We start from the raw sequence: 22,804 nt of genomic DNA on the forward strand, positions 1-22,804 counted from the left end.
TATTCCCCACCCACTTTGAGAGCACCTACTTTTATAAAATTTTTTAATGCTGTTTCCTTTGTGCATTCCTTAGCTTTGCTCTTGCCATTTTGCAATATGCAAACACATCTCTTTCCGTCTTGAGTTGTCATTAGTTCAAGCTTTGGCCTTGAAGTCTGGATTGTGGAGATTTTTAGTTACTTAACTCTTAGTTGATGTCATTGGCAGCTTGAGTGAAGAGTTTCAGAGATGGCAAAGGAATCAGGAAGTCAGCAGGGCAGATGAAAGGTGAAGACTGGTCTGCCTTAAGGTCAACATCTGCCCCACTTATATATTGCGAAAAATATTTATATATTTATATAGTCAAAAGAATAAGTTGTGAATATTAATTTAATCAAAATGTGCTGTAACTATTTAGGAAGATGGGAAGTAGGGGAGAAGAGATATATTTTTGTGGCAGGGTGGGAAGTGTGAGAAAGTTTTGAAATGTTAAATCTAGCTCTTCAATAAGATAGTATGCAACATTTTAAAATCAGGAAATTTCCCCCATGTTTTAATATATAATATTTTTGTTCATTTCATGCCATCCAAAAATATTTTCTTATTTCCATTGTGATAGTTTTTTGATCAAGAGATTATTTAGAGGCTTATTTCTAAATCTCCATATATATGGGGGTTTTCTAATATATTCTGGTTTTGATTTCTTTTCAGTTGCAGTGTGGTCAGAGAATCTATGCTGTGTGACTTCAGTCTTGGAAATTCATTGAGACTTGCTTTGTGACACAGTATATGATCAATTTTTCTTTTTTTTTTTTGACAATAATGCATTAGAAAAAATTTTTTTGACTGTGGGAATTCTTTTTTTAATTAACGCGTAATGTATTATTTGCTTCAGGGGTACAGGTCTGTGATTCATCAGTCTTACACAATTCACAGCACTCACCATAGCACATACCGTCCCCAGTGTCCATAACCCAGCCACCCTGTCCCTCCCCCGCCAACACCGCCCAGCAACCCTCAGTTTGTTTCCTGAGATTAATAATCTCTTATGGTTTGTCTCTCTCTCTGGTCTTATCTTGTTTCATTTTTCCCTTCCCTTCCCCTATAATCTTTTGTCTTGTTTCTCAAATTCTTCACATCAGTGAGATCATATGGTAATTGCCATTCTCTGATTGACTTATTTCGCTTAGCATAATACCCTCTTATTCCATCCAGGTCATTGCAAATAGCAATATTTTGTTTCTTTTGATGGCTGAATAATATTCCTGTGTGTGTGTGTGTGTGTGTGTGTGTGTGTGTGTGTGTGTGTGACATCTTTATCCATTCATCTGTTGATAGACATCTAGGCTCTTTCCATAGTTTGGCTATTGTGGACATTGCTGCTATAAACATTGGAGTGCACGTCCCTTTGGATCACTATATTTGTATCTTTAGGGTAAATATTCAGTAGTGTGATTGCTGGGTCATAGGGTAGCTCTATTTTCAACTTTTTGAGGAACCTCCATACTGTTTTCCAGAGTGGCTGTACCAGCTTGCATTCCCACCAACAGTTTAGGAAGGTTCCCCCTTTCTCCACATCCTTGCCAACATCTGTCATTTCCTGACTTGTTAATTTTAGCCAGTCTGACTGGTGCGCGGTGGTATCTCACTGTGGTTTTGATTTGTATTTCCCTGATGCCGAGTGATGTTGAGCACTTTTTTTTCTTGTGTCTGTTGGCCATTTGGATGTCTTCTTTGCAGAAATGTCTGTTCATGTCTTCTGCCTATTTCTTGATTGGATTCTTTGTTCTTTGGGTGTTGAGTTTGAGGAGTTCTTTATAGATTTTGGGTACTAGCCCTTTATCTGATATGTCATTTGAAACTATCTTCTCCCACTCTGTCAGTTGTCTTTTGATTTTGTTAACTGTTACCTTTCCTGTGCAAACTTTTTATCTTAATAAAGTCCCAATAGTTCATTTCTGCCCTTCTTCCCTTGCCTTGGCAATGTTTCTAGGAAGAAATTGCTGTGGCTGAAGTTGAAGAGGTTGCTACCTGTGTTCTCCTCAAGGATTTTGATGGATTCCTGTCTCACACTGAGGTCTTTTATCCATTTTGAGTCTATTTTTGTGTATGGTGTAAGGAAATGGTCCAGTTTCATTCTTCTGCATGTGGCTGTCCAATTTTCCCAACACCATTTGTTGAAGAAACTGTCTTTTTTCCATTGGACATTCTTTCCTGCTTTGTTGAAGATTAGTTGACCATAGAGTTGGGGTTGCATTTCTGGTCTCTCTATTCTGTTCCATTGATCTGTATCTGTTTTTGTGACAGTACCATACCGTCTTGATGATGACAGTTTTGTAATAGAGCTTGAAGTCTGGAATTGTGATGCTGCCAACTTTGGTTTTCTTTTTCAACATTCCTCCAACTATTTAGGGTCTTTTCTGGTTCCATATAAGTTTTAGGATTATTTGTTCCATTTCTTTGAAAAAAGTTGATGGTATTTTGATAGGGATTGCATTAAATGTGTAGATTGCTCTAGGTAGCATAGACATTTTCATAATATTTGTTCTTCCAATCCATGAGCATGGAATGTTTTTCCATTTTTTTGTGTCTTCCTCCATTTCTTTCATGAGTATACTATAGTTTTCTGAGTACAGATTCTTTGCCTCTTTGGTTAGATTTATTCTCTCATATTATTTCTTAATAACGTTTCATTTTGCCGAAGTCCTCCATGTCTTACTGATTTCGTTTGTTCTATCAGTTAAAAAGTATGTCAATAAAAATTCCCACTAAAATATTTTTGTCTGCTTTCCCATTTGGTTCTGTCAACTTTTGCTTTATAGTATTTTGAAGCTATATTTTGAAGTGCATACTGACTTAGAATTGTCATATCTTTCTGATGTAAATTTTATGATCATGTCCCTCTTTATAGATGTCATTTACTCGATCTGATAGTAACATAGCTATGCCTACTTTCTTCTCATTGGTTTTTTATTGTATTTCTTTATCCATCTCTTTACTTACATTTTTTATTCATATAGAGATATAGACAATTCTTATAAGCATAATTTTTTATGTCACTTTGGAGATCTTTGACTCTATCTCATTGCATTATATATAATTACCACTACATTGAGGTTTATAGTCTTTTTTTTTTTGAGGTTTATAATCTTAAGTAACTTATTGTTACTCTAGTCTACATTCTTTTTTTCTCTCCTCTCTTTGTTTTTATTTTGAATTTTTAAATTTATTATTTTTTTCTCTTCTCACTTAGAAGTTATATCCTCCTCTGCATATAGATAACGAATTCTTCACAAGACTAATTTGATTACTATTTTTGTCTTCTTCCTCAACAATGTAAGGATCTTAGAATACCTTAAATCCATTTATTCCCCCCACCTTTATCTGCCATTATGCAATATTCTGCCAGTATTCTAATTCCTACTTTTGTTTGATAAGTCAATATTAAGTTAAATTAAACTTCTCTGCCCCTGACTTCTGCATCTTCAAGCTTTCATCTGGAGTCATTTTTCCTTCTGCTTGAATAACATCCTCTAGCTTAAATCTGCTAGTGAAAAATTCTATCAGTTTTTGTTTGTCTAAAGATGTATTTCCCATTCATTCTAATACATTTGTAGTTATTTTTTTCAGCTTTTTAAAGACAATGCTCCCTTGTCTTTTGTTTTACATTACTTTTGCTTAAGTCAGTTTTCTGTCTCATTTTTTGCCCCATTGAATGTTGTTTGTATAATAATCAGGATCTTATTCTCTCTTTGTCTTTGGTTTTAGAAGTTTTACTATAATGTGACTAGATACAGTTTCCTCTTTTCTTTTTTAAAGAGAGGGAGGGGATTTGTTTGGGATTGGTAAAATTTGTTGAATATATGGCTTAATATCTTTGATCAGCTTTGGAAAATTCTCATCATTATTTCTTCAGATATTACTGTTACCTCATTCTCTCTCTCTTTCTCAAGTATGTGGTATCTTCTTACTGTATCCTCTTTTACTTATTCTTGTTTAAATATTGTCCATTAATCCTTCTCTTCATGATTCATTCTGAATTATTTTCTCTGACCTATCTTCTATTTGACCAATTCTCTCTTCATCTGTGTTAAACTCATCCACTAAGTTCATTTCAGTTATCTTTTTTCAGTTCTAAAATATCCATTTGTTTACTTTGTATAGTTTCTAGTTCTTCTCAAAATTTTTTTCATAAAAAAATGAAAGATAATTTTCATTTATCTCCTTGGCATAGGGAAAAATTAAGTAAGACTTTAGCTGATAATTTGCATATTTGAAGCTCCTGGGGGTCTGTTTTGGGTTGGTTGTTTCTGGGTTGGTGTGGTTGGTTGGTTGATTGTCATGTTGCCTTATCTTAGCACATACCTGGTTATTCTTTACTGTGTGCCCAATGTTGTATTTACAACATTGTTTGTAGAATTAATTTTAGGTCTAAGATGATATTTTCTTCCTGAAAGGAACACCACCAATTTGGATGATCTCAGTTCAGGTTTGGAGATGAGATCATTTGAAGTTGAGCTTTAATCCATATAAGGCTTTTTTAAATCTAGTCCACCATTTTCCCTTTCCCTAGAAAGTGGGTGATCTACTTTGGGGTCTCAACTTATAGTTCACCAGAGATCCCCTTGGTGGGCACTAGTGTGGGTCCCCTAGTCCAAAATTTTGACAATGTCAAAATCAACATTCAGCATCTCAGCCACTTTCATAGTTGGCAAAAGTCCCCAGGGAGGGGCCCCTGGGTGGCTCAGTGGGTTAAAGCCTCTGCCTTCAGCTCGAGTCATGATCCCAGGGTCCTGGGATTGAGCCCCTCGTAGGGCTCTCTGCTCAGCAGGGAACCTGCTTCTGCCTCTCTCTCTGCCTGCCTCTCTGCCTACTTGTGATCTCTGTCTGTCAAATAAATAGATAAAATCTTAAAAAAAAAAAAAAAGTCCCCAGGGAAAAAAACATCCCCATGTGCTGGGCCACTTCCCTGGGCCTCTATTCTCTAGCCTGGGAATTCTGTACCACTTTGAGAGCTCTCAGAAGCCTTCAAACAAGCATTTCTAGTATCCTGCTGCAAAATTCCTCTAATTTTTCTCAGTGGTAGATTGGTTTAAATTTACCAGGCTATCATTCCTAAAATCTCAGTTATTTAAAAAAAAAAAATGAGTAAGGAATCTACTTAATGACATTACATCCTTATATCACTAGGGTTAAAAATGTGTATCTCAGCTCCAGGGTGGTTTATTCCTTTTTTTTTTTTCCAAAGATTTTATTTATTTATTTGACAGAGAGATCAAAAGTAGGCTGGGAGGCAGGCAGAGAGAGAGGGTCGGGGGAGGCAGGCTCCCAGTTGATCAGAGAGCCTGATGCAGGGCTTGATCCCAGGACCCTGAGATCATGACCTGAGCCGAAGGCAGAGGCTTAACCCATTGAGCCACCCAGGTGCCGTGATTTATTCAATTTCTGTGCCAATATTAGAGTATAAAAATTACTGAGGCACCCTGGTGGCTCAATTGGTTGAGCAGTCTGACTCTTGATTTTGGCTCAGGTCATGATCTCAGGGTTGTGAGATGGGGCTATGTGACAGGCTATGTGCTCAGTGGGGAGTCTGCTCAAGGTTCTCTCTCTCTCTCCCTCTGCCTTTCATCCCCTCTCTCTGTAATAAAATAAATACATTTTTAAAAAAGCATAAAGATTGCTGTTCCTGTATTAGAGTCTAGGAAGAAAATTGCCAAGATTATAGCGACAATTTGGGAGTTTTTAGTTTTTTTCTTACAGCATGAAGTAAACTGATAAGAGATCTCTGTCCATTTGCTGCTACAACTGTAATTTTTTTTTTATTTTGGATATTCTCACAGGGTTAAAAAAAAACAAACAACATTCATAATGAATTGGATTGACATCTGTTCTGTTAGGGGACATCTGAAAGTGTTTTGGCTCTTGAAAAAAATTAGCCTTCAATTTTTTTTTCTATTCTGTATTTCTTTCTTTTTTTTTTTTAAGATTTTATTTACTTATTTGACAGACAGAGATCACAAGTAGGCAGAGAAGCAGGCAGAGAGAGAGGAAGGGAAGCAGGCTCCTTGCTAGCAGAGAGCCCGATGCGGGACTCTATCCCAGGACCCTGGGATCATGACCTGAGCCTAAGGCAGAGGCTTTAACCCACTGAGCCACCGAGGCACCCCTCTATTCTGTATTTCTAAGATTTCTTCTCCTCCCCATAGAGTTTTTAGCTCCTTTCACTCTGACTGCAATCTCATGCGAGAATCCTAGGAAATCGTTGCTTTAAAAACTAGCATCGTGGTCAGACAGCAGGAAAAAAAGTAGATTTTTTTTCTTTTTCATTAAAAAGGCAATAGTATCTAATGTCTGAGATGACCAGAGTCCAGTGAAATTGCTCAGAGGTTAACACATGCTGGAGCTTCTAGAATCTTCTGGGTTTGAAGAATTCCTGAGCTCAGCATTTTGTCAAAGCAGATTGAGAGTGTTTTTTGCTTGATATACTTTTCAATTAAATAATCCTATATTCTCTGCTTCCTCATGACTGTGCTTTTAAATTGAATGAGAGCATGTGGGATTTATTTTTTGAAAGGATCAAACAGTTTATACATGGACTGGAGGGTTTGTATGTGACAAGTTTGTCCAATATGATCTTGATACTCCCTTTCCTGAGGCAGGCAGATTAGAAGACCCTTTCAAGCAGAGAATTTAGTCTCCCTTCCTTCACAGTTAGTTGAGTGAGTGTAGTTTCCCGAATGAACTCTTGTTGGAATTATAGCATAACCATCCATGGGAGACGTGCTAGCAAGCCACAGACCCAGATCAAGCATCCCCAGTTGAAGTTGCTTATTCATTTCATTCATAAAATGGCATTTATTAAGTACCTCGTATGTACTAGCCCTGGGAATTGAGCAATTAAAAGTCACACTTGCTCCTCACCTCATGGGACTTATGTTCTAGTGGAGAAAACATGATAAAAGTAGGTAATAAATAAGCAGGTGGTGCTGTGCATTCAAGGAAATAACAGGATGATGAGAGAGAGAGAGTAATTGAGGAGGCCACTTGAGACGAGAGGGTCAGGGAGAGTATAATCAACCTTGGCCTGAAGCACAAGAGTAAGGCAGCCCTGTAAAGATCTGGGGGGAAGGAAATCCAGGCAGAGGAAATAACCAGTGGGGAAGGATTATGCTATCAAGGACTAGAAAGGAGGCCACTCTAGGATGGGCAGGAATCAAGGTTTTAGGAATCTAGAGACCTTGGTAGACTGCATGTGAGTCTAACTGTGAGTGAATATTTTCTCAGTATGCATGACTGGAATGATCCAATGATCCTCCCCATAAGGCCAAGGAAATTGTCAGGATTGATCTCTTTGCATATAGAGCACAGAGCTCTGTAGCCTCTGGGAATAACACCAAATCCCTAAACCCAAAGTCAGGTCACATGAGTATGGGTATCAGCTGTTCTCTTTGGAAGGCAGTCCTCAGGATACTTAGCCAGTCTTTTGCATAAGGTTCTTGTCAAGTCTGGAAAATGTAACTGAGTCCAAGCTCATCTGCTTTCCACAAGGCGGACCAATAAATCGAGGAGAGGCGATGTGGGCGAGGAAAGGAACTTTTTTCCGTACGGCAGCCGCAAACTGAGGAGATGGCGGATTACTGTCCCAAAGAACCATCTCCCCTCTGCGTGGAATTGGAGCTGCTTTTGTGTTAGGAAAAGGGGGGAGCAGGAGGGTCTTGGCGTCAAAAGGTAACTGAGAGGGCTGGAAACCTGAGGAAAGATCATGTAACTCCTTTGTCCTTGGTTTCTGGATCTTTGCATATAGGAATCTGGTCACATCATTCCTTTAAATATTAAACATAACATCCTCACTGCTGTATGTTCTTCCTCCTCTCCTCGAATGAGGTAGTTTTGGGGTAAAAAAGCAGTTTTTGCAAATCTCTGCTGTAAGCAAAATTCCTTCTGTGATTAACATGCCTATATGCAGGGCTCATCAAAAGTTCTTTAAGCTATACAGCAGCAGGGCAAATGGAAGCAATATGGAGTCAGACATGCCAAGTTTCTCCCTGTGACCACGTGACGCATGTGAAAGCACTTGTCAACACGTACAACTGCATGGATACAAGATGTTATTCTTTTGATTCCTGGCACAGTCTATGCCGTGTAATGATCTCTCAGAGAAGTTCAGAGGGCTAACAGGCCATCTGGGCATTACCTTCTGAGGAAAACAGGGAAGACCACACCCACCTACGTGGTCACTGAAGGGTTAAATGAGGCTGCATGTGTGATCAGGCCATACTGGATGCCCACCCCAGAGGCCATAACTGCCACCTCCCAACAAGCTTGGGTCAGTACTTAAGCTCTGGATCTTTTACTAAGTCACCTCTAGTCCCCACTTCAAAACTTAGCTGTCCTATGACCCATGTTCTCATGATTCTTCTCTGTAAGGTAAAGAAGGATGCATTTATGATATTCCCACCAAGTTATGCCACCCAGGTCAAATCAACTAGTGTCCAGAAGGCCTAAGCAATAATTTTAATTTGGGGGATATCAGTTATTTCAGGAGTCATCTGTCCTATAGATGTATTTCTGGTTGGTTCTGGACTCCCTGAACCACTCCAGTGTGTTTAGCTGCTGATTTTGCCCACAGGTAGGATTGAATCGTCCCAGAATATTAGACAGAAGCAACACAATCGACATTCATCATCTATACATTTTCCCCCCTCATTTTGGTATTATGACTCCATTCTAGTCAGCTCTCCCTGATTTATCCACTGCTCCACCACTCCCTATGGCTAATCCAACATTTTGAGTGGGTTTTTTCCTTCCTTCCTCTGCAGGTGCCCTATGGCTACGGTGACCATATGTTCCTGGGATGACCCTGCTTTCTACCTGTTTCTCTGGCATAATTATTAATACATGTACCCCGGGCGCCCTTTCAAATGTATGCTCATTTGAAAAATAAGTTATATGGTAGTCCTGCCTGCAGCTGAGTGAAAAGCTGGAAGGCAGGTCTGGAGTGAGAACAAGAGAAAGCAGAGCTCCCAAGGTGAAGTTAAGAAGGTGCCACTGTCTTCCCTGTAGCCCTGTTCTTCCCTTCTGGGTCCCAGCCAGCTCTTGCTGGCACTGTAGGCAGTGGGGATGAGTCAGTGGGCATGAGGCCTGTTACCAGGAGAGATGCCTCGTGAGGAAACTGAAATAAAAAGATTCGCAGAAATTGGGGCTCCTGGGTGGCTCAGTGGGTTAAACCTCTGCCTTCCGCTCAGGTCATGATCTCAGGGTCCTGGGATCAAGCCCCGAGTCGGGCTCTCTGCTCAGCAGGCAGCCTGCTTCCCCCTCTCTCTCTGCCTGCTGCTCTGCCTACTTATGATCTCTGTGTCAAATAAACAAATAAAATCTTCAAAAAAAAAAAAAAGTTTCGCAGAAATTAGAGGCAGAGGCACCTGGGTGGCTCAGTTGGTTAAGCGCCTGCCTTCGGCTCAGGTCATGATCCCAGGACCCTGAGATCGAACCCCCACATTGGGAATCCCTGCTCAGCAGGGAGCCTGCTTCTGTCCCTTCCCTCTGCTCATGCATGTGGTCTTTCTCGCTCTCTCTCTCTCTGTCTTAAACAAATAAAGTTTTAAAAAAATTTTTAAAGGAAAGAAATTAGAGACGAAAAAGATGGGAAAGCAAATGAAGGGTGGTCATAAGGGGACATGAAAACATTGCACAAAGCCCCATGAGGATGTGGGAAAACAGCATTTTATTGCTTGGGTTAATCTCCATTCCTGAGGGGCCACTGGAATGCACAACATTGGGATCTGGACCTATGGTCTTTGCTCCTTACCACTCAGGTGTTTCTGCCAAAGACCTAGAGGATTTCTCACCCTTCCCAGGCTGGGCTTGTTGCCTTATAGATTATATCTGGCTGCCCGCCCCACAAGGTAGGAGATCAGGTTCTGGTCCCAAATGTCACTTGGTGACCTTACCGAAGTTACTTCACTTTGAGGGACAAGTTTTTCATCTGCAAAGTGAAGAGAGCAGAACCAGATGGTCTCTAAAGCAGTAGTTCAAATTATTTGTTTGTGTACTGCTTAAAGAATTCAAAGAACTTTCCCCCTTATACAGTCTTAGGTTATTTAAAGTGTTTCTTTAACAAAAGACATAATTTTCAACACACTGTAAATATGGACACTTAAAAAAACCTTGTTACATCATTCTTTAAAACGTATCCAAAATGCCACAGAAATTTTATATCCACCATCACCACTTTAAAAATATATCCAAAATTATTCTTTAATACATACAAATTTTACATTGTTTCTTTTTTACTAGGAACTAATTTCATTATATGTCCCCCAAAGAATTTTACCTCTGATATGTTGTGTGCTTGAAAGTCTTTTTTTCTTTAAAAAAAAAAAAAAAGCATGTGAACAAATTGAAATGAAAAATTTCCTGTGACTATAAAGCTCTAAGGGTAAAAAAAAGGAAACTTTAGTGGAGTTATCACTACAATTGTTTTGACAACAACAATCATTACACATAAGAGTAAAATTTCATTGGCAGTGTATCACTTAGTAAGATGGATAGGGCTATTTCTGTTTTTAAGCAAGTTCTGTTACTTATGGCTGAGTATAATTTATTGCATCAATTGTATTACCTTTTTCTGTTTTTAAAAATGTCAGTGCTGATGAACATTATTTATATAAACAAGCAGACGGCAATGAAAAGACTTTTCTTTTAGCAGTTCCCTCATTTCTCTGAAGTCTGGAGTTACATGTAAAAAATGGCCCAGGAATCCATGATCAAAAATAATTTTTAATGTGCTAGACAATATAATAGGTTCTCTTTCAATTTTTTGGAAAGCAAAAACTTGGAAACTAGCTTTTGCAAGAATTGGATTTGCAAAAGGATTTATTTCCCCATCTTTAAAGTTGTTTGCTCTCTCAAAAGCAATGGCAATACTTTGAACCGTTCCCTGGTTTGGCCTCCCCAGGGTCTTCACTTTCTTGGGGGGAAGTATCCCAGTATCCCAGGCAAGATAGGTGCGAGGTGGAAGGAAGGCTAAGAGAAAGATGAGCAGAAACAGAACTAGCTAGGAAAGGGACTTTCCCAGCAAATGAATTTCAGGCAAGAACCTCTGGCTCATTTGAAATCTGGAAACTGATTCTCTTTACTGTTTCCTTTAAAGTCCACAAATATACACCGTGAAAGGAAAATATTCCTGATCCTTGGGCCTATATGTACCTCAATTTGAAGATCCAGCTCTAATATCGAAAAGTCTAGACAGTATTAAATCAAAGCCAAAACAATGGATAGAAATTTCTTTTTTTTTTTTTAAGATTTATTAATTTATTTTAGAGAGAGAGGGGAGAGGAGCAGAGGGAGAGGGAGAGAGAATCAAGCAGACTCCCTGCTGAGCAGGGAGCTCAAATTTGGGGCTTGATCCTCAATCCTGACATCATGACCTGAGCTGAAACCAAGAGTCAGATACTCAACTGACTGAACCACCCACACACCCCAGAAATTTCTTTTTTTTAAGTTAATTTTATTTATTTATGATTAAATAATACATTTGCTGTAACAAAATGAAAAGATATTAAGGGGTATGTGGCAAACCTCTGCCTTCCCATTCTTATTGGTCAGCTATCAGTACTTTTCTCCTGGCAGTGGCTGTGAAGGTTTCTCCTGTAACTTGCGAAGATAATCTAGGCATATTCGTGCAATCACAAACAGGTCTTCTTCCTCCTCTTTTTCAGTTGCCCCTTTACTATACACGTTGCCTTGCACCTTACTGTTTTGTTACTGTTGTGCTTAGAAATTACATTGGAGATTTTTTTTCATGTCATATAAAGAATACCGTCATCTTTGTTGGACTGAACAGTATTTTATTGAATATTACAATTTGCTTAAAGAGGCCCATATTGATGGCCTTTTAGGTTATTTCCAATCATTTCTATTTAAAACGTACTGTGATAAATATGTTGTACCTATATCACCTTGCATCCATGTGAATCTATTTGTCAGGAAGCTTCTAAAAGTAGAATGTCTGGGCAATGGGTCTGTGTATTTGTTATTTTGATTAGGGATTAGTAAATTGCTCATCCCCAAGGAGGATGTACCAATTCAGTCTACCACCAGCAAGCACGGAGAGCTACCTATATTAGTTATCTATAAAATCTATAACTACTGCTATGTAACAAATCACTCCAAAACTTAGCAGCTTCAAACAACAACGATCATTTCTTTCATGGTTTCTGTAGGTCCAGGTGATGAGTGCTTTGGCTGGTTGTTCTCTTTTGGGATCTGTCTGGAAGTTGCGTTCACATAGCGGCTGGGTCTGGGGTGGGGTCCCATGGCTATGGGGCAGCTCTGGGTCTGGCCACAGTTCTTCCCTGCCCCACACACACCATTTTCAGTATTGTAGCCACGTAATCTATTTTAATATCTGGTATATCTACTTCCCATTATTCATCGTTTTCATAATGTTCTGGGTTATTCCTCCCAGTTTATTTTTCCATGAAAACAATTTCTTAACTTTAATTGCATGGTGATATTACTGGTCATGAAATATGATTAGGATGACACCGTGGGGTGTTTGGGATTTTTCTGCACATAAAAGAAGGAAATGGGAGGTAACCTGGCATCCTAAAAAGAAAATTGGCACTCAGAGGGAAAGATTTCAATCTCAATTTCCGCAGAATATTCTGTGGCCTTGATCCAAGCCATGATGATACTTGAATAGAACTGACCTAAAGAGTAGTGAAGATAAATGAGGAGAAAAAACCCCTCGCTTTAAATGAGATCATTTTCTTCTTTTAGTAATTTTAATATTGCCAGGTCTCTGAGGGTAATGGAATCTTTCCTTAGTGATAAGGAAACATGCATAATTTCTGATTGTTCATCTCTGGTACTGTTTTGGTGTAATTTGCTAAAAAGCAATTCTTGTTCCTAAAAGCATGTAAGGCGGTGGTAGGATAGGATTCAGTCACTAGAGGTTTTATTCACAAATATTGTGTTGGGCTTTTTACGTATTTTTCAACAAACCAGTAAGTCTAATGAAAACCTCCCAGAATCACACTTCTGTTACTTTTCCATGTCAGTTTCAGGACCGTAAACACTCACATTTCTAAGTTCTGACTAATGTACAACAATATTTGACACATGGGCCTTGGCTTTTATGAAACTTTCCTACTGAAGGGATCAAAAGCATTTTGCTATTGTTCTCTGGCCATTCTCCTGAGATCCTGGGAGATCCTGCAGAGTTTCTTGTGGTACATACTTGTAAAATCTTTTGGACTTATAGAGGTTTTGCTATTATTATTTAATAATCAGCCTTAGGATTTCAGGATTTCATCAAGGGAAAAACCAAAGCTCAGAAGTTCACAAGAAGCATGAATAAAAAGTGAGCAAGCTAAAAAATGTGAAGACCCTGTCATGTGTTGAATTGTGGCTCCAAAAAGATACAACCAAATCCTAACCTCTATACCTATGAATGTGACCCTATGAGAAAACAAGTTCTTTCTTTAAAGTTCTTTTGCAGATTGAGATGTAATTTACATACTACATTGTGTAAATTTAAGGTGTCCCCCATGTCGCTCGTCTACCTGTTGCAGTGTGACGAGTATGTAATTCAGTATTGTCAACTACTGGAATAAGGTCTTCGGAAATGTGGTTAAGTTAAGGTGCTCTAGAGGAGATCATTCTGCCTTTAGACTGTGCCGTAGATCTGGTAACTGGTGTCCCCATCAGAGAAAGAGGGAGTCTTGACACACAGAGACACAGAGGAGAGGACTCTGGGTAGATGAAGACGGGATTGGAAAGACACATTCACAAGCCAAGGAACACTAAAGATTTCCAGGCAGTGACCAAAAGGTAGGAAGCAGGCATGGAAAGGATTCTCCCTCAGAGCCTCCAAAAACTACCAACCTTCCTGATTTTAGACTTCAGTCTATAAAATTGTAAGAGAATAAGTTTCTGCTAATTTAAGCACAATGGCTGTGGTAATTTGTTACTGGCCAAAAAAAAAAAAAAAAAAGGAAAATGGCAGCCAGAGGAAATTAATACAGCCCCCCTTTGCCCATCAAGATAGGCTGAGCAGGAAAGCTTTTGTTCAGAATCAGAGCATACTTGCGAAGTAGAAGAAATACTTCCTCAGCAGCTTCTTCCTCCACTCAGTTGCCCCTCTTTTGACTTTCCTGCCCCAGCGCCCATTCTGAAGGCTTCCTTCAGGTTTCTCCTTTGTGATTCATTCTTCTCCAAGTTCCAAAAGTACCCTCATTTCCTCTTCAGATTTTCGCCTGTGCCAAGACCTCTGCCAGTGGTCAGCTTACAACAGCTTATGGACTTGTTTATCACATGGCAGAGACCAATGATGTGGGGTACTGGCCCTCTCAGAAATAGTCTTATCTTTAAAACAGTTGGAAAGGACTTTACCCTAGAAGAATTGTGTCTACTGGTAACATTTCTGGAATTGGCACGTGGGTGAGGTGGGTAATTTTGCAGGGGCTCTTCTTCCCTCCTTAGACTTCCGTGCCTTCTCCCCCTCACCTCTTCCCCTGAAATGCTGGTTTCCATGGCTTCATTAGAGTAAAAGAGGGCCCCCACTCTCTCCATCTGCCCAACTGCCCTCTCCAGGCCCAGTATCCCACAGTGAGTGGGGAAGGCACATTGACCTGGAGGTTAAGGATTGTGAGGAACTGTGGAGAAACTGCTTTGAAGGAAGGGAAATTTTTCTGCAAAGGTCATGTTGGGCAGAACCAGCTACCTAACTTCTATGGCCCAGTACAAAATGAAAATGTGGGGCCCTTCGTTCAAACGTATTAAGAATTTTCTGATGGTAAAAAAAAAAAAAGAATTTTCTGATGGTGACGGTAGAGCATTAAACCATATTAGGGCACTTCTAAACACAGGGCCTGGTGCCACTACAGAGGTGGGGTGCTCATGAAGCTGGTTCTGTGTGGGGGTCACCAAAAACCTTAGAATCAGAACAAAAGGGCCGTGTTAATTTGGGTCAGTGGGTGTTTGCTTGAACTCATTCCAGAAATTGGTGTGGCACACAGAGAAGCTGCCGCCATCAAAGATGTGGGCTCAGGGCGCCTGGGGGGCTCAGTGGATTAAGCCGCTGCCTTCAGGTCATGATTTCAGGGTCCTGGGATGGAGCCCCACATCAGGCTCTCTGCTCAGCGGGGAGCCTGCTTTCCCCTCTCTCTCTCTGCCTGACTCTCTGCCTACTTGTGATCTCTGTCTATCAAATAAATAAATAAAATCTTAAAAAAAAAAAAAGATGTGGGCTCGACAAGGGGACCTCAAAAGAGGTGATGTGCAGGGTGCCTAGGTGAGTTGGTGGAGGTGATAAGACAAAAAGTAAAGCAGGAAATGATCTGGGACTTAAAATTCCTCCACCAGGAGGGTTCCCAGTGTCTGGGGGAGTTCTCGTGTTGGGACCCCAACATCTTCTTGCTTCTGCAGGTCCAGGAGCCAAATTACTTTGTATAAGCAAAGGGGTGAGGTGTGGGAAATTTGGGGTAAGGATCCAGGAGAGGATACTGAAGCTGAGGGAGCTCAGGTGGGAAGCATCCAAAGGCAGAGATTTGAGGGAAAAGAGACACATCTAGGAGGCTTTTTTTTTTTTTTTAAGATTTTATTTATTTATTTGACAGATAGAGATAGGCTGAGAGGCAGTCAGAGAGAGAGAGAGAGGAGGATGCAGGCTCCCCGCTGAGCAGAGAGCCCGATACGGGGCTCGATCCCAGGACCCTGGGATCATGACCTGAGCCAAAGGCAGAGGCTTTAACCCACTGAGCCACCTAGGCGCCCTAGGAGGCTTTTCTAAGTGCAGTTCTGTAGCAATGTAACTCCCTGCCTCGTTACTCCACCCCCAACTCACTCCCTCCCCGCACCCTGGCAAGCCTTTTCTAAAGAACAATTTCCAAGACACCAGACTGGCTCAGTAGGTTAAGCATTGGAGTCTTAATTTCGGCTCAGGTCATGATCTCAGGGCTGTGAGATGGAGCACAATCTCGGGTTCCATGCAGGGCATGGAACCTGCTTAAGATTCTATCACACCCTCTCCATTTGCCCCTCCACCCTTAAAAAAAAAAGAGAACAATTTCTTAGGAATCTTTGAGGGGGGCAGAGAGGTCTTCAGTCAAGGGTGAGAGCAGAAAATTGGGGAGTGGACCTTGGTCTGTTGCAGCCTTGCTAGAATGGAGAGGTAAGCTTCCACAGAACTCACTCAACTGAAGGGGGAGGGCTGAGCTAAGCAGCCTCAGAAGAATCATGATGACAATCGTTCTATGTTTTTATTTAGTCCCTCAGTTTGGAAGAATAATGGAGAGGGGCGGGAGGAGGAATTGGTAGGCCTAGCCAGACTGGGGAGAGTCCAGTTACTAGGGAGGGAGGAGGGAATGCTGAACTGATGGTGGTTTTGTTCTGAGGGCCAGGCAAGGAGTCCCAGGAGTCCAGAGAGTACTGAAGCCTCAAGGCTCCTTCCTGAGTGGCAGCAGATAATGTTCTGAGAGTCCCAGGGCTAAAGTCATGCACTTTATATTCCTCCCACCCAATAGCTATGGGCTATTCTTTTTTTTTTTCTTTTTAAAGATTTTTCTTTATTTATTCAACAGACAGAGATCTCAAGCAGGCAGAGAGGCAGGCAGAGAGAAGGGGAAGCAGGCTCCCCGCCGCACAGAGAGCCCGATTCGGGGCTCGATCCCAGGACCCTGAGATCATGACCTGAGCCAAAGGCAGAGGCCCAACCCACTGAGCCCCCCAGGCGCCCCTGTGGACCATTCTTGTAACTACATTCAAAACTACTACCCTGTTAACATTCCCTCTGGCTCCTGGATATGCTGCTGATGGGTATACGATTATTTTCCTAGTCAGTAAATACCGGTAATCGACCCTTTAGTCTAGAAAGTGCTATCTCTATACAACTATTTGGTAGGTTGTAACTATGTCTGGTTGAACTCACCTGTGTTCAAACTGGTCCAAAGCCAAGGGCATATTGTTGTTAACTGCCAGTTCCGGAAGGGAACACTGGCATATTTTCTTGCTCAAGTAGAAGTTTTTATTTGTCCTGAGTAAAGGTCCAACAGTGTCCTTCCTAAACAGGTTCTACAGGTAAACCGCCTCAAGATACAATGTGTCTCCTAAAAAACCCTGAGAATGTACCCATTAACATTGTTCAATCTCAGCAAACCACCCTGGTGTGAATGAAGGGGGCGAGCTAGGTTGATGTTTGGCATTCTTGTGTAGGGTGGAGAAAGGTATTTCCAGTTACCTGGCTCACCCCTGAGGCCACCTCTGGGAAACACCCATCCCTTACCACTCTTTCAAACTGAAACCTTAGCTGACCGCAGCTCCCTAGAGATTCCCAGGCATCCCCACTCGCACACGATAACGCAAAAAACAGACCTTCACTCCTGGCTGGTGGTTTTATCTCCACTTTCCAGACATAAAATTAACTCAGCTCTCTAATTTCTAAAGCCGTTAAATTAAAATCTTTAAATCTGTGTGAGTTGATCTCTGCTTATGGAACTGCTGTTTGTATTCATTCGAGCAGGTCAGAAAATATTAATATTATCAAGTCCTAAAATGGCATTTGGTAGAGAAGTTTTAAAAATACATTGCTTCCTTACGTTACAAAAACATAGCAATCCTTGATTTTAGATCTCTGTATTGTCGGTTTGGGGTGTATGTGACATTTGATCTCCATTGCTAGTTTGAGGTCATTCCCTGTCTTTTTAATCCTTTACCCTCCTTATCTTCCCATTGCAGCCTCCACTGCTCCTCCCCTGCCCCCCACCAAGAGAAAGCCTGCAGGAGGCCAGTGGTCTTGCTGCACTGTTTAAAAAACTGAGTGAAATCATCCACTTGGGGATTCCATCCATCAAATCAAATGTTTGGGTTTGTTTTGTTTGGTAGATGAAAAAGCCCAAATTGGCTGTCTCCCAGTCCATTCCACATACCACTGTGTGAAAACCAAGACCAAGGGTCCTCCCAAGAAACAACAGAAAATGGATAATTCTGTGAGCAAAGAAGCCAGCAGTTCTCCATTCTTTCCACCAAAGCCTGTTCAAATTCTAGCATAGTCACTTGTCCATAATCTCCAGAAACGGAGGGCAAAGGATACAGCAGTCAGATTCACTGACGCATCCAGTTATTTGTTCCAAAAAATACTGAGCACCTACTATGTGCCAGAAACCATAGTGGGCCCTGCGGCTGCCACCATGACCAAGATGTTGATGTGGAGACAGATGTAAGGTCAACCCTGGAAAGAATGGAGTCTCAAAACTTTATGACAAGGGCACTGTCATCAACTCTCTCTGCTCTCCATCCTCTATCCCACAATCATCCTGGCAAGTGAATATAGCCAAAGGCAGGGAACTCAATTCTTCTTAAGCAAGACTATTCTATTTCCCATCAATCCCAGCCTTGTCCGCTAGAACTGTGTGGAGCCACGATGCGCCTTCCCCTCTATGATCACCCTTCCAACATAAGAAGGGAGCTGCAATATTTCTCTTCACACTAAATGTAGGGACAAGGATGTGAGAAGATGACCCAGACTGACTCCAAGCTAAAATGCAGAGATGCCGGGGTTTTTCTGAAACTGCTGGGGTGTGTCTGTCAGAAGTCTGAATGAGACTGTGAAGATCCCTATTAGGAATGAATCCATCCGGGGAGGGAATAAGGCAGAGGTGACCAGCTTGACCTGTCACCAGGCCTTCATCATTGAAGAAAGGAATAAACCTGAACAGAGCCAGGTCACAAAGACAGATTTTAAAAATACGTGGTGCGTGTGTGTGTGTGTGTATGTGTGTGTGTGTGTGTATAGAAAAGTGAGAAAACGGTTGTTTTTTTCCCCCATCTGGGAAGTGAGGGTTTGAGTGATTATACCGTTTTCTTTAAACTTTTTTGTATTTTGACTCTCTTCTATAATGAATGTATAAAACATATTAATAGAGTACAATTTTATTTTATAAACCATCGAGAAACTGATTTTCCACATTGATTGACTTATCTGTTCCTTTTCACTGGAGAACAAAGGCCCTTTAGTTTACCTAATAAATAACATTCAGAAAATGCTGTTATTATTAGCAAATGTTCTTTATAGAACTGTTCCTCCGTTACTTGTTGGCATGGGCCTCTTCTCTTTCTCTCCACGTATTTGAAAGAGAGCACCAGGTACCAGGCCTATAAAGACACTTTAAAATGCCTTAATGACTTTCTTTAAACAAGCAACCACCAAATCTTCATTAGTGTCTGTGTAGTTTGAAAAAAATGAAAGTAACCACCAATAGAAATCCATTCCCCCGAAGGGACTGCAAAATATCTCTCAGAGAAGTCTGAGACGGACATTAGGACAAAATTTCTAGAGCAGTTAAACACTGCTTCTTAATACATAAGCATGTCAACAAAAATCACTTTTCATATGGCAGAGAGATTTACAAAACTGGTGAAAGACATTCACACACATCAAAATTAGCATCCAGAGAACTTAGGTTGTAGTTCTAGGAGTTTAGGAAATTATAATTTGTGACCAGTGATTATTTACGCATGGGATAAGATTTTTCAGTAAGCATGTTAATGTTTTGTTTTCGAGACTATAAATTTCTTAATTCTATGGGCTGAGTGGACCTCATATTTTGTTTCTAACTTGATGGAAATCATACAAACATGCTGTTCTTTGTTTCATTGCTGGGCTTAATGTGACAAGATGAAAATGTTCTCTGTAAACCGGTTTTAAGACTGGCTCATTTGCAGGGTGGATTTCCAGATGAGCCCTGGGATGGCACAGGGAGCTCCACTCAAGAGGGGGAGGGGCAAACTTGACTCCTTGGCAGCTCATGGACAGTTTTTGGTCTGGAAATCACTCTTTAATGGAACCAAAATAAATCTTTCAAAATCCAGATGGAGAAGGGGAGGGTTGAAAGGATGAAAATTATTCCCCAAGACATGTGTGATTTTATGATCCAGTTTTGTTTCTTTTCCAGACTCTTCTAGTTTTCTGTAATGATGACTCCTTCATAGTTGCTCCAGGAATAACTGATTTAAGTGTGACACATTGAGGTGACTCTCGGTCCTACAAGGAAGTATCCAAATGAGGATCCTTCTCACCTCAGAAGGAAGGTAAATTTAGGAAAAATGACACTGAGAAAGGTTGACTCTTTAGGCTTTAAGATGAAATGTTTGGGGTACTCTAAAATCAACTCTGAATGGACCCTCTGTTACAGCCTTGCTTGTGATCTAATAGTTCACCCCAACATTCTTTAAAGTCAGTCCATTTTCTTCTGTTAGACACAACTGTGTTTTGAGAGTATTCTTGCTAACAGCACAGTTCAGAAACTCAAACTCTCAAACCAGATCATCTGGGTTCAAATCCCAGCTTCACTACTTACAAGCTGTGTCACCTTGAGTGAGTCACTTAATCTCTCCGTGCTTAGGCTTTCTGCATCCATTAAGAGGAAATTATTGTAGTAGCTGCCTCATGCAATTGGTGTTAGGATTAAAAGTGTTAATACAGGGGCGCCTGGGGTAAGCCTCTGCCTTCAGCCCAGGTCATGATCCCGGTCATGGGACCAAGCCCCACATTGGGCTCCCTGCTCAGCAGGGAGTCTGCTTCTGCCTCTCCCTCTCCCCCTCCCCATCACTTGTGTGCTCTCTCTCTCTCTCCTATCCCAAACAAAAAAAAACTAAGAATGAGAAGAGACCTTATCCAGCATTTACTCCATGTTAGGCACTATTCTCAATGGTTTACGTGTATTAACACCTTCTTTTTAAAAGATTTTATTTATTTATTTTTTTGTTTGTTTGTTTTTTTAACTGGCCATCCCTCCAAAGTGTATGAGAAAGTAAGAGCAACCATTGTTATTATGGCCAAAAAGAATGAATATTTTCCCCTTGAGTCTTAAATTTATTATCAAATCAAAACTCTGGCATTGGAGTGAATACAGCTGCATATTTTGAAATCTTAATGGCATTTGTTTCCACACAGGTATTTTTTTTTTCTTTTGTGTGGTTCATTTGCAAATGTGATGCATGTGACTTTTTTAAAGGGTCATTTTATGAATTCTCTACGCGGGAAACAGGCTGAAAATGTGTCAGCTTTTTTTCAAGATAATAAAGCAGTGAGCCTACATGAGATTTTAATCGAAACCTTACATAGGAATTAGAGCACTTCCTATAATATTATCCTGTTTTCCTGTTCAGTCCAGCGTCCTGTTTACCTCCCACCCCTAGCTGTTTGTTGGCTGTCCCACTGGGGAGTCACCTACTAACAATACCCACTTGGCCTTCCTCATCTGCTCCAAGATCATTCCCCCTTGGAAGAGGTGAACTTAGTTTTCTTTTGTTTTGTTTGCCTTTCTTTTGTTCCCTTTTCCTTCTAAATTTTTTTCCTTCATCTCCTGTTAGAATTTTGTGAGACTCTTTCCTTTCTTGTTCATTCCATTCAAGGGTTACTTGGAATTTCCTACTTGGGGGCTACACCTCCTAAATTCTGATGCTCTGCCCTGCTTTGGAAGGCCTGCTTTTATTTGTCCTTTTATTTTTCTTTGGAAGGTCATCTGTGCAAATCATTACAGTTAGAGGGTTAGTACTAATGACTGGTCAACTCTATTAATGCAGTCGCCCCTCTGTGAAAGTTTACTTTTCTGGTTCAGCGTCTTTTACTGCAGTGCTTGTTAAGAGCCATTATTGCTTGAAGAAGGTGCCCCTTGGAACCTTACAATTTCCTGTTTATACATAGGGCAAGGCCCAGCTGAACTCTTGATGGTGCAGGAAGCTCTCAAGCTTTGCCAAGGGCCCTGAGGGGGACCCCAGGGGAACCACGAAGGGGATTTAAAAGCCAGTGTCCCCTTATCCACCAGGGTTGTGCTAGAAACTTCGAGAAAGTGCCCAGCCATGGGAGCCAATAGATTGGGTGTTGCCGGTGGAGACGTCTGCACCCATGTCAGGGTCCCAGCGGGGGTGCCACGAACCAAAAGGTATCTTGGTGCTAAAAGCGGAAAAAGGCCCCCCTTCTAGGTCCCAGTCTGAATGGATAAAAACCAAAGATTGAGGTCCCTCAATTGTGGTAACCAGACAAACTTCAGCTCTGATCCATACAAATGGAATTTATAGAAAATCTGAACTTCCCCCCAAGTCCCTTCAGTGTCCAGCAAGATCTAGAAGGGGTCATAATCCGTGTGTGCTACAGGGTAACACTCGTCACAGATTGGAGAGGTTTTCTAGGGGCACAGAGTTCTCTGCCCTGGCTGAGCTTCTAGGCCCTACTCTGTATCAAATGCCCCACCTGCCAACCTGTCCCTGTGGAATAACTGATACTCAGAATGCCAGCAAGCGTGTGCCTGAGAGCAGGGGTCCTCTTTCCTGATGGGGGTTGGGGGCTGGGTCAGGTGTCTGGGCATGAATTGATTACTGGGACCTTCCTGATGGCCTGGAGGCTCAGCAGAGAACCCTTGAAGGAGTCGTGTTGGGGTAGGAGGAACCTGGTGAGGGGCTCACCCACATGGTGAGAAGCAGCAAATCCAAGGAAAGAGTGTGCGTTTTCCATCATGAGAGAGGGAAGGAAGCCATGAGTTCGGGATCAGCCCCCTGGAGGGGTACCAGCCAGGTGTGGAGAGGCCTGTGACTCCCAAAATGCCCGCCCTCCGGCCTGGTTCTTTGCTTCCCGGTTCTCTGGTATCTGGGCTCCACACCACCCACCCTTCCTGCTGGTACAGGCGACCTTCAGGTAGTCAGGGAGATGCAGCTCCGTTCCCACGTAGTCCTCTTTGCCCAGACGTATGGGGTTAGTGCATGGTGTTATTAGTGTTCATCCACTGCCAGATTTAGTCTTCCTTCCATCCGGGTTCCAACTATG

This window comes from Lontra canadensis, unplaced genomic scaffold (assembly GCF_010015895.1).
Source record: "Lontra canadensis isolate GAN:19392208 unplaced genomic scaffold, GSC_riverotter_1.0 scaffold4, whole genome shotgun sequence".
Lineage (NCBI taxonomy): Eukaryota > Metazoa > Chordata > Mammalia > Carnivora > Mustelidae > Lontra > Lontra canadensis.